The sequence below is a fragment of the Ornithodoros turicata genome, chromosome 3 (genome assembly GCF_037126465.1).
Source record: "Ornithodoros turicata isolate Travis chromosome 3, ASM3712646v1, whole genome shotgun sequence".
In the NCBI taxonomy this organism is placed as follows: domain Eukaryota; kingdom Metazoa; phylum Arthropoda; class Arachnida; order Ixodida; family Argasidae; genus Ornithodoros; species Ornithodoros turicata.
The window spans coordinates 16,240,797-16,251,296 of record NC_088203.1 but is presented as its reverse complement, the minus strand read 5'-3'; positions in this window follow the sequence as shown (position 1 = coordinate 16,251,296).

The window sequence follows — 10,500 nt, the reverse complement described above, 5'->3', positions numbered from 1 at the left end:
GGCACTCATAAAATACCCTGCCCAAAACAAAGACTTCACCAGGTTCGCGAGGCAATTCCATTAAAAACGCTCGTCCTATCCTACAGATAGCAATGCAAACGCGACTGCCCCTATTTTTTAAAACCACTATTTCACGCAATAGTACATAAATGTATCACTCGTGTCACACGAAAAGGCAAACACTTACCTGTCAAGTGGGGTCCCAGCGCGTGCGCGCGCGCACACACACTAACATTTTCACACTCACAAACACAAAGTCTATTTTCACAACCACATCAATCCATATTATTTATCAGGTCAATAATTATCCTACCATCGCCAAAAGACGGTACAGACATGTATGCTTACGCAAGACAATCGGCCCTCGTTCCGGATGTAATAGGATATCGCCACTCGGCCGGCGCGAACCAATAAAGAAAGAAAGGAATGCATGTTCGCTACGAAGAAAACGGTGCCGTGCTTCTACGCAGCGATCATTATACAGACGCGTAAATGTGAACATCATTCGCTACACACTGTAGCTCTCATCATTTTTAAACCAAACCAAACCGTGTTCATAGGTCTTCACTAAATAGGTGAGCCGATAATGACTCCAAATAAAATCAAATAAAATAATCATTCCAGCATCGCTGGCTGCAAGCTTGGGTACCCAACAGAGCAGCGCGCTCCTATCAACACGCCTTGGGCTGACCTTACACACCCGAAGCCTTTTCTGAATACATTCTGCCGGCGCTGGAATAAAAGATTTATCGCGAGGGTACTACAATGGTGAGCTCTGTTGCTGTTTAAGTGATAAAACAGTGCGCTTACTCGGGCAATCGCGCGCGTCCAAACCGCGAGAACGGGTCCGCGTTGCGCTCGCGCCGCGGGGAATCGCACGCGTCGCGAGTCCAAACCGCGAGACCGGGCCCGCGCGCGCGCTTCGCGGTTCGGGCGCACTGTTTTATCACTTAAACAGCAACAGAGCTCACCATTGTAGTACCCTCGCGATAAATCTTTTATTCCAGCGCCGGCAGAATGTATTCAGAAAAGGCTTCGGGTGTGTAAGGTCAGCCCAAGGCGTGTTGATAGGAGCGCGCTGCTCTGTTGGGTACCCAAGCTTGCAGCCAGCGATGCTGGAATGATTATTTTATTTGATTTTATTTGGAGTCATTATCGGCTCACCTATTTAGTGAAGACCTATGAACACGGTTTGGTTTGGTTTAAAAATGATGAGAGCTACAGTGTGTAGCGAATGATGTTCACATTTACGCGTCTGTATAATGATCGCTGCGTAGAAGCACGGCACCGTTTTCTTCGTAGCGAACATGCATTCCTTTCTTTCTTTATTGGTTCGCGCCGGCCGAGTGGCGATATCCTATTACATCCGGAACGAGGGCCGATTGTCTTGCGTAAGCATACATGTCTGTACCGTCTTTTGGCGATGGTAGGATAATTATTGACCTGATAAATAATATGGATTGATGTGGTTGTGAAAATAGACTTTGTGTTTGTGAGTGTGAAAATGTTAGTGTGTGTGCGCGCGCGCACGCGCTGGGACCCCACTTGACAGGTAAGTGTTTGCCTTTTCGTGTGACACGAGTGATACATTTATGTACTATTGCGTGAAATAGTGGTTTTAAAAAATAGGGGCAGTCGCGTTTGCATTGCTATCTGTAGGATAGGACGAGCGTTTTTAATGGAATTGCCTCGCGAACCTGGTGAAGTCTTTGTTTTGGGCAGGGTATTTTATGAGTGCCCGACGCCGGTCCTGCTGTTGTTTGTTTGTTTGTTAGTATGTATCTGTCACGTTCGTAGCGCTGTTCAGGCGCTAGCCGCGTAGCGATAAGCGGTGATTCTCCGATTATTCCTGAGCGGTACGACTTAAGCCTTTTCCCTGCTCACTTAAGGAAATTTGTGTATCCCTGTCCTGTGACACAAATGCGTGTAATTTTTCGCGGTTCTTTTCTTCTGTCACTGCTTTTACTCAGAATGTAGGTGAGGGGGGAAAAAGTCAGCATCCAGGTAGAGCAGGAGAAAGCCGCTCGGCAGAGGAGAGTTCATGAGAATGGAATTTGTTTGTTTTTTGTTAGTATGTGTCTGTCACCTTCGTAGCGTTGTTCAAGCTTTATTTTCTTTGCAAAAATTCAGACTTTATGGTATTAAGCTGTTCGAGTAGAAGTGACTTTCCGTGCTCGCTTAAGATAGATTGTGTATCCCTGTCCTGTGCTTTCTTCACGCAGGGCCAATGCAAATGAGTATTTAGCATTATGCAATAATTATCTGATAGCAGAAATGGGTGTCTTTGTCACAGTTTATTAGCGTGTGCGTCGTTCTTTTATTTATTTTTTTTCTCTTATAGCTATGCGAGCAAAAGTGCGTGTAATATTTCGCTGCTCTTTTCTTATTTTCTCTACTTTTTATGTAGAAGAAAGCCTCCTGCGTAAAAGCTGAATAGTGTTCTACCAGTGGAAGTGGGGTTGTTTGTTTGATTTTGTTGGGTGTTCGATATCTTGACGAAGTAAGCAGTGCTTAATTTTGCAGGTTTTTGAGCAGAAATGCTGGTATCTGAGCAAGGAGTACAAATTTTTATATTTCTCTGCTCCCTAAGAAAATTTGTACGTCGTTTTCCAAGCAGACCGCGTTTAGTTTACGCGAAATGAACTTATGTATGCTCTATGATGATCCGCCGCAGGCTTAGCCCTTTTCCCCGATCACCAGTGTTTTGGCATTCGATGTCGCATGTCTAGACTTGTTCAGTAGTGTTGCAATTTTTACCCTTCGCTGATATCTTTTTGTTGTCATGTTGTGCTAGCCGCGTAGCGATAAGCGGTGATTCTCCGATTATTCCTAGGCGGTACGGCTTAAGCCTTTTCCCTGCTCACTGAAGGAAATTTGTGTATCCCTGTCCTGTGCTTTCTTTGCGACAATGCGTCTGTGTATGTGGCACTATCATATACCAGACATGAGTGTCTTTTTCTTGGTTTATTGGCATATGCTTCAGGTTTTTTAAGTCAAGCAAAAGTGCGTGTAATATTTCGCTGCTCTTTTCCTTATTTTCTCTACTCTTATGTAGAAGAAAGCCTCCGGCGTAAAAGCTGAATAGTGTTCTACCAGTGGAAGTGCGGTTGTTTGTTTGATTTTGTTGGGTGTTCGATATCTTGACGAAGTAATCAGTGCTTAATTTTGCAGGTTTTTGAGCAGAAATGCTGGTATCTGAGCACGGAGTAGAAATTTCTATATTTCTCTGCTCCTTAAGAAAATTTGTACGTCGTTTTCCATGCAGACCGCGTTTAGTTTAGGCAAAATAGAAAAATGAAGTTGTGTATGCTCTATGATGATCCGCCGCAGGCTTAGGCCTTTTCCCCGATCACCAGTGTTTTGTATGCGATGTCGCATGTCTAGACTTGTTCAGTAGTGTTGCAATTTTTACTCTTCGCTAATATCTTGTTGCTGTCGTCTTGGGTTAGACGTTGAGCTTCGTAGCGATGTGCGGTAACGCTACGATTATTCCTGAGCGCTCCGTGTGTTTAATGCGTTGTCCTCTGTGCGTGCATGCGTGTGCTTTTTTTTTTCCTGATTTGTGACGTCATCGTGGCATGTCTGGACTTGTTTAGCAGTGTTGCAATTTTACCCGCTGCTAGTATGTTGTTGGTGTCATGTTGTGCTAGCCGTCGAGTTTCGTTGCGATAAGCGTTGATTCTCCGGTTATTTCTGAGCGGTTCGACTGCTCACTTATGGAAATTTGTGTATCCTTGTCCTGTGCTTTCTTTACGCAAGGGTAATGCGGCTGTGTATGTGGCATTATGCAAGAATTATCTGGTGGCAGAAATGGGTGTCTTTTTCTCAGTGTATTGGCGTGCGCTACGGTTTCTTGCAGTTACAGCTATTGGAGCACAAATGCGTGTAATTTTTCGCGGTTCTTTTCTCCTTTCACGGCTTTTACTCAGAATGTAGATGAGGGGAAACAGTCAGCATCCAGGTAGAGCAGGAGAAAGCCGCTCGGCAAAGGAGAGTTCATGAGAATGGAATTTGTTTGTTTTTTGTTATATGTTGAGTGTCAGTATTCGCTTTCCTCGATATGTTGAGGAAGTCAGCCGTTATAGGTATTTGTGCAGAAATGCTGGTATCTGAGTGTGTGGAGTAGAAATTCCTATAAAGCACCTCTCCTTGTGCATTCCTGAGCTGCTGTGTGTGCGCGCGTGCTTCTTTTTCCTGGTTTGCGACGTCATGATGACATGTTGGGGCTTGTTTAGCAGTGTTGCAATTTTACCCGCCGCTATGATCTTATTATTTGTGTTAGCCGCGTAGCGATGTCCAGTGACTCTGCTATTATCCCTGAGGTCTTAAGCCTTTTCCCTGCTCACCTAAGGAAAGTTGTGTATCCCTGTCCTGTGCTTTCTTTGCGACAATGCGTCTGTGTATGTGGCACTATCAGATAGCAGACATGAGTGTCTTTTTCTTGGTTTATTGGCATATGCTTCAGGTTTTTGAAGTAAAGCACAAGTGCGCGCAATTTTTCGCTGCTCTCTTCTTCAAATCACCGATTTTACGCAGAAGAAAGTCGCATGGTGCAGCTGAGAAGAGGGTTTCTCTGATTGTTTGTTTGTTTGATTTTGTTGGGTGTTCGATATGGTGAGGAAGTCAGCTGTTAAAGGTATCCGTGAAGAAATGCTTGCATCTGAGCGCAGGATAGGAACTCCTGAAGCACGGCACCCTCAGTGTAAATTAATTATTTTGGATATGAGTCTGCTTCCCTGCATGACAAGGCTGAAATGGGAAGAGAGAAAAAATTGGAGCGCTTCATTAGTAGCGATCCAAGTAATAGGGCAATTATAGTTTCCATAGAAAGTTGGGCTCCTAAAATTATAGTTTAGTTGTAGTTTTTCTAAACTGCAATGCAATAATCATTAATATAGTATAGGAATGCTATCGTGTTCCCGTAAAGGCGTTCTGTCTTGTGCTTTGGCGTGCGTGAATGGAACTTTGCCCACCCGGCTTCCGCGCCTTTTTTGCTCGCAGGTGTAGCCTCAGACAACGAATGTATGAGCATAGAAAGGGTCATGTATTACATAAGCCTGGAGGTGATGTTGAGTGGTCTCACTTATTATTTTAAAAGAGCAGTGGCAGTTTACTGTAATTCTAATGACCATGATGAGCCTTTGGGGTGAAAATCGATAATATGCGGGGTGCTTTTTTGTTGAATTTTAATGAGAGAATCAATGTCATTAAGAGTAGGACAAAGGAAATAATCTTGCGATTCAATAAATAATAGGAGTCTTTGCCGGTGTCTTCTTCTTCAGACAGGATGTGATGACGTCACGCAGTCTGTAGCAATGCATTGACCGTTACTGGAAAAAAGTGTGGCAATAGAAAAATAGTGTGTATTGTCCTGGGCAGATTTATGATGAGCACTGTTTTTGAATAAGAAGAAATAGTTTGATGCTGGTTTCCTTCTTTGTTTCTTTTCGCTTTTTCCCCCCTTGTCTGACAAACATGTGCTGACATGCCTGGGCTTGTTCTGACATGCTTTCCTTCTGCATGTAGTTTTTTTCCTTTTGTACAAGGCATATTCTTGACGATAGTGCTGCCTTGAATGGGAGTAGAGCAATTCTTAATAATTTTGCGATTCATTTAGTTCAGAGAGTAACCGCGAGGGGGAGAGGTGTGTGACTTTATGTCTTGCTGAACCATTTTTTTTTTCCTGTACAGTAAGACTTTGGGAATGAAATGCTACAATCTCCTCTTGTCTATGGTGTTTTTCTGCAATAGTTCCCGACGCAATCATTATAGTAGAATAAAGGAAATAATCTAGGGATAGTGATTCAATAAATAACAGGTGCCCTGTCTAGAGCGTACGCGTCCTTGAGCCACGCACCTGCATGATGACCGCATACCGAGAGACTATTGTTTCAGGTTGACCTTGTCTAGAGGAGCATTAGTGGAAAAAAAAAACTGTGTAGCCCTGAGACAATAGGATGCCGTCACGACCAATGAGACTGGCCTGCAGGGGGCGCAAGGATTCACTTCTCTCTTGGACACTGGCGGGTGTAGACACGGTAATTATGATCCTGGCGTTGGCCGTCAGTGGAAGAGCGTAGCTTAGGTGGGGTTCTGTCTGCCTCTGATGGGGTGTGGATGTATGGTTCGTCACTGGTGAATGGTGTTCGACGATGCAGGAGGATTTTGTGACGAGCGGATTTACAATGAGGGAATGCTGTGAACGGGAAAAATGATGGTGAGTGCCTTTTTCACTCTGTTCAAGTGTTCGTTTTCCTCTGTTGCCCAACAGTCGTGCGAATTTGTCCTGACGTGTCCTGACATGCCCCGATATGCATGCTTTCCTTTGTTAACGCTTTGTATTTTGTCTTTTTTTGACAAGGAACATTGTCGCCTTGACGATAGTGCTGCCCTGAGTTCTGCGCGCGTTGATTTGTTGAGTGCCTAGTCCTCTTATTAGCGGTTGATGGAGTTACATGTTAGGATGTTTTGTTCTTTTGCAAGTCTCATTTAGTAAGACTTTGGAATTCCTACGATCAGTTTTCATGCATGGTGCTCTTCTGCAATAGTTTCCTATGCAATCGTTATAGAAGAATAAAGGAAATAATCTTGGGATAGTGATTCAATAAATAATAGGTCCCCTGTCTACAGCGCACGCGTCCTTGAGCCACGCAGGTGCATGATGACGTCATACCGTGGCTTCACTGCAGATTGACCAAAGGAGCATTAGTGGAAAAAACAGTGTAGCCCTGAGACAATAGGATGATGTCTGGACCAATGAGAACGGCCAGCAGGGGGCGCAGGAATGCTCTTCTCACTTAGCCTCACGACCAATGAGCAACGAGAGAAGAGGGTGCAGGAATGCTCTTCTCTCTTAGCCTCTCGCAGGTGGCGGTAGGAGCGCGCAGAGGGCGCTACGAGCGCGCGCATGCGTAGCACCCGTAGAGTGGCGCTTACGTCAGTCCACCTCTGGCTCTCGTTGGGAGAAGACGTGCGGTCGTTCGCTCCGTCGTCACTTGATCCCTGGCTGTCGACGAGAGCAGTCGCATCGGTCTGCGCTCCTACTGTGGTGAGGTGATTTGTTGTGTAAGTAATGATTTCGCCAACTTTGTTCCCGCTTTGTTTGCGATTTTCATGCCCGTGCACGTCGGGTGCTGGTTGCTGTTGTCCGGGCATTCCCGCCATTTTCTATCATCTTCTGCCTTGGGACCGGGAGTAGCGCTGGCGTGATTCTTAATAATTTTGTTGTGAGATTAGTTGAGAAAGTAACCGCTAGGGGGTGCAGCTGCGGGGTTTATACAGGACAAAAACCATTACGAGTCAGTTTCTGCCTGCCTCTCGGATGGAGCAGTCGCATGGTTCTGCGCTCCTGTTCTGGTGGGCTCATTTGTTGTGTAACTAATTTTTTTTGTTGTTAGCTATTGATGGTTTGCATACTCTTGCTTTTCCAGCCTCTGTATTACGAGTGTTTTTCTCCTTGCATGCCCAGAGCTGTCCTAACTTGCCCAGACATGCCGTGATGACGTCACAGGATGTCCGGAACTGGTGGTCATAGCTGCGATGCTTTGCAACCTGCCTCTGTGCTCCGTCGCCCAGCGACGGTCAGCGGCCTTTCCGGACCGCTTTCTTCAAGATGGCGCCGTTGATCTTCAATTAAACTCCTTCTCTCCACTCTATCTCTATCTATTTTTTTTCTTTTTTATGGACTCTCATAGTGCACAACGCTCGGGTGGTCTGGACACGAGTTAGACGTTCCCCAATTAGTGTGGTGGCTCCCTGGAGGGTGCTGATTAATGTGGGGGGTCCCAATTAGCTCTAATTGCTAATTAATGGCGTCCAGAAGCCTTGTAGCGTTGTGCACTGTGAGAGTCCAGTACTTACTACTGCTGCCTTGGAGTTCCAAGAATGGCTGAAACACTGCAAGTCCTAGCTGAAGCTGGTGAACTCCCTGTGGAAGTCCACCGTGACCGAGAAACGGCTCGACACTTCCTACGTTCGCGTGCGCACATTCCTCGTCACGCACTCCTCAGGAAAATTCGATACCGTCCTGAAAGTGATTTCCATCGCGTAGCGCAGAGGACACGCCATGCTCTCACTGGCTTCATAGGTTCATACCTAAGGACGTCACACCACCGAACGCCCCCTGGTCTCTGTCTGTGCCTCCCACCTTCGCACGTCTTCCGGACCTCCAGGACCGCAGAGATCAGGTTCGCCCTCAAGTCCTTTGAGCCCATTTTTATGCTCTGTTAGACGCAAAGTTTTCTACCTCTGCCGCAGCATACACCGATGGCGCATCTCGAAATGGCAAGACCGCGTCGGCACTCGTCATCCCATCTGAAGGCGTGGTAGAAGGACGTCGCCTTTCGCATCAAACCTCATCCACAGCTGTGGAAGTCTATGCCATACTTTTCTTTCTGCAGCACTTCGTTCACTTTACCCCGTGGGTTTGGGTCGTAATCACTGGACTCAACATCTGCGCTGCAAGCAATTGCAGATTCTTGCATCCGAGGCTAATCCGCACCGTTGGTTATGGATGTGTTAATGGCTTACAAAGTTGTCTACGAAGCAGGGCACAGGCTGGTTCTCCAACGGGTTGCAGCCCATCGCGGTGTCGAAGGCAGCGAACAGGCCAACAGCGCCGCAGAAGCAGCTCTCCCGTCTCGGAGACGGACGCGTATTGCACTGCTGACAGGTAGAGCCGTGCACCATCCGCGGATGGAAGCGGATATCCGCGGATATCCGCAAGATACTTGCGGAATCGGATGAAAATTCAGAACTTTCTGCGGTGTGTGGATCGGCTGCGGATACGAAGGCAGCGGATCGGTAGCGGATCGAATGCGGATATACCGCGTGCTGTAATTTTTCCACCAGCAATTTATTTGTATTGCGCTACGACAGCGAGCGCATGCTCGGGTTCACCTTTGACCGTGCACGGCCAAGACGGGAGAGAAGGCATTCTGGCGTCTCGAACCGCGCGAGCACCGACGAGGTAGCGTTCCACGCGTTGCAGAAGTCTCTCCATAACGCGTTTGTTGAAATGTTTAACTTTGCTTGTCGTCGTGAGTCGTTTCATGACAGCATGGAGGCATCCGAAATTATACCAACATATGCTTCCGGCGGGCTTTACGCGTCCTTCGAAACGTGCGGATTTTGCGGATCGGATGCGGATGGCGCGTTTTGGTCAGCGGATCGGATGCGGATGTAAACTGTTGTGTGTGCTGCGGATGCGGCTAACGGTTGCGCGGATGCGGGTCGGATGCGGATGTCAAAAATCTCATCCGCGCAGGGCCCTACTGACAAGAGATCGTCTGTCCGTACTTCGACGCCTCGTGACTCCTCTGGCTACCCGCCAATGAACCGCTGACATTCCCCCCCCCCCCCCCCCACCATGCTGAGCAGAGTTGATCCAGCGCTCGTCCACATGCCTCGACATATCTCTCGTCAAGATGCCGCTTTAGTTCATCGAATGTGCCTCAATGTGGCTTTCACAGCACAGTGGCGTTACCGCTTGAGGCAAGTTGACTCTTCCCACTGCAATCACTGCTGTTGAAGATCTAGAGCACATTGTTCTCCATTGCCCACACTACAAACTTTGCCGAATCGTACTCTCTGGATCCCTTAACGAAATAGACCCTCGCCCCCTCTCTCTCACAAAATTGCTTGGTCCCTGGCCACATCCTGTCCACCAACGCTCTGCCCTCAAGACTGTGCACACCTTTCTGAACACCATAGGACTTTGATCCTTATTGTGAAGGGGCTCAATATTTCATTCTCCATGTCACCACCAGCAATGGGATAGAGTATTGCCTCTGGCGATTAAACTCCCCAGTCATCATCTCGTAATAAAGTTGTTGTTTTTTCCTACTCGTCTTCGAGTTTCTGAGCTCTGAGCGAAAGACCGTCCAGCTTCTCAGAATGTTTTTGCTGGTCTTTACCCTTTTTTCAAATCACTAAGTACAACCCTAGACCGGTAGACATCCAGCAAACCAGTAAGGAAATATGAAGGGAATTGTCCCAGGACAAGAGCCGCCGATATTTCGAATACAGACTGCGAAAGCCCCTTCGGCCCCTTGCCCGTGCAAGAGCACAGTCCCAATGCCTAGACGAAGAACAGTCTCTCTTCGAAATATCGGCGGCTCTCGTCCTGAGGCAATTCCCTTCATAAGTACATCTTTGTGTTGCTTGAAAGTTTCTTTAGGTAATCCAATATGGCATCTTGAGGGACTGCATTTCCTTCTACATCACTGCTCATTAATAGTGTCATTTCAACAACACTTCGAAGTTTGCAAAACACGGAAAACACACTAGATTGCATGCAGCAGAGAGAGATATTTGTTATCGTAACAGAACAATAATAATCAGTGGCGTCCCAGATGAAAAATTTTCCAACTGGGACCAGTTCAAACTGTGTTATTGAACTGGGACCAGTTCAAAACCAGTTTGCAGCTGGTCCCAGCTTGAACTGGTCCCAGTTCAATAACACAGTTTGAGCTGGTCCCAGTTTGAACTGGGACCAGTTCA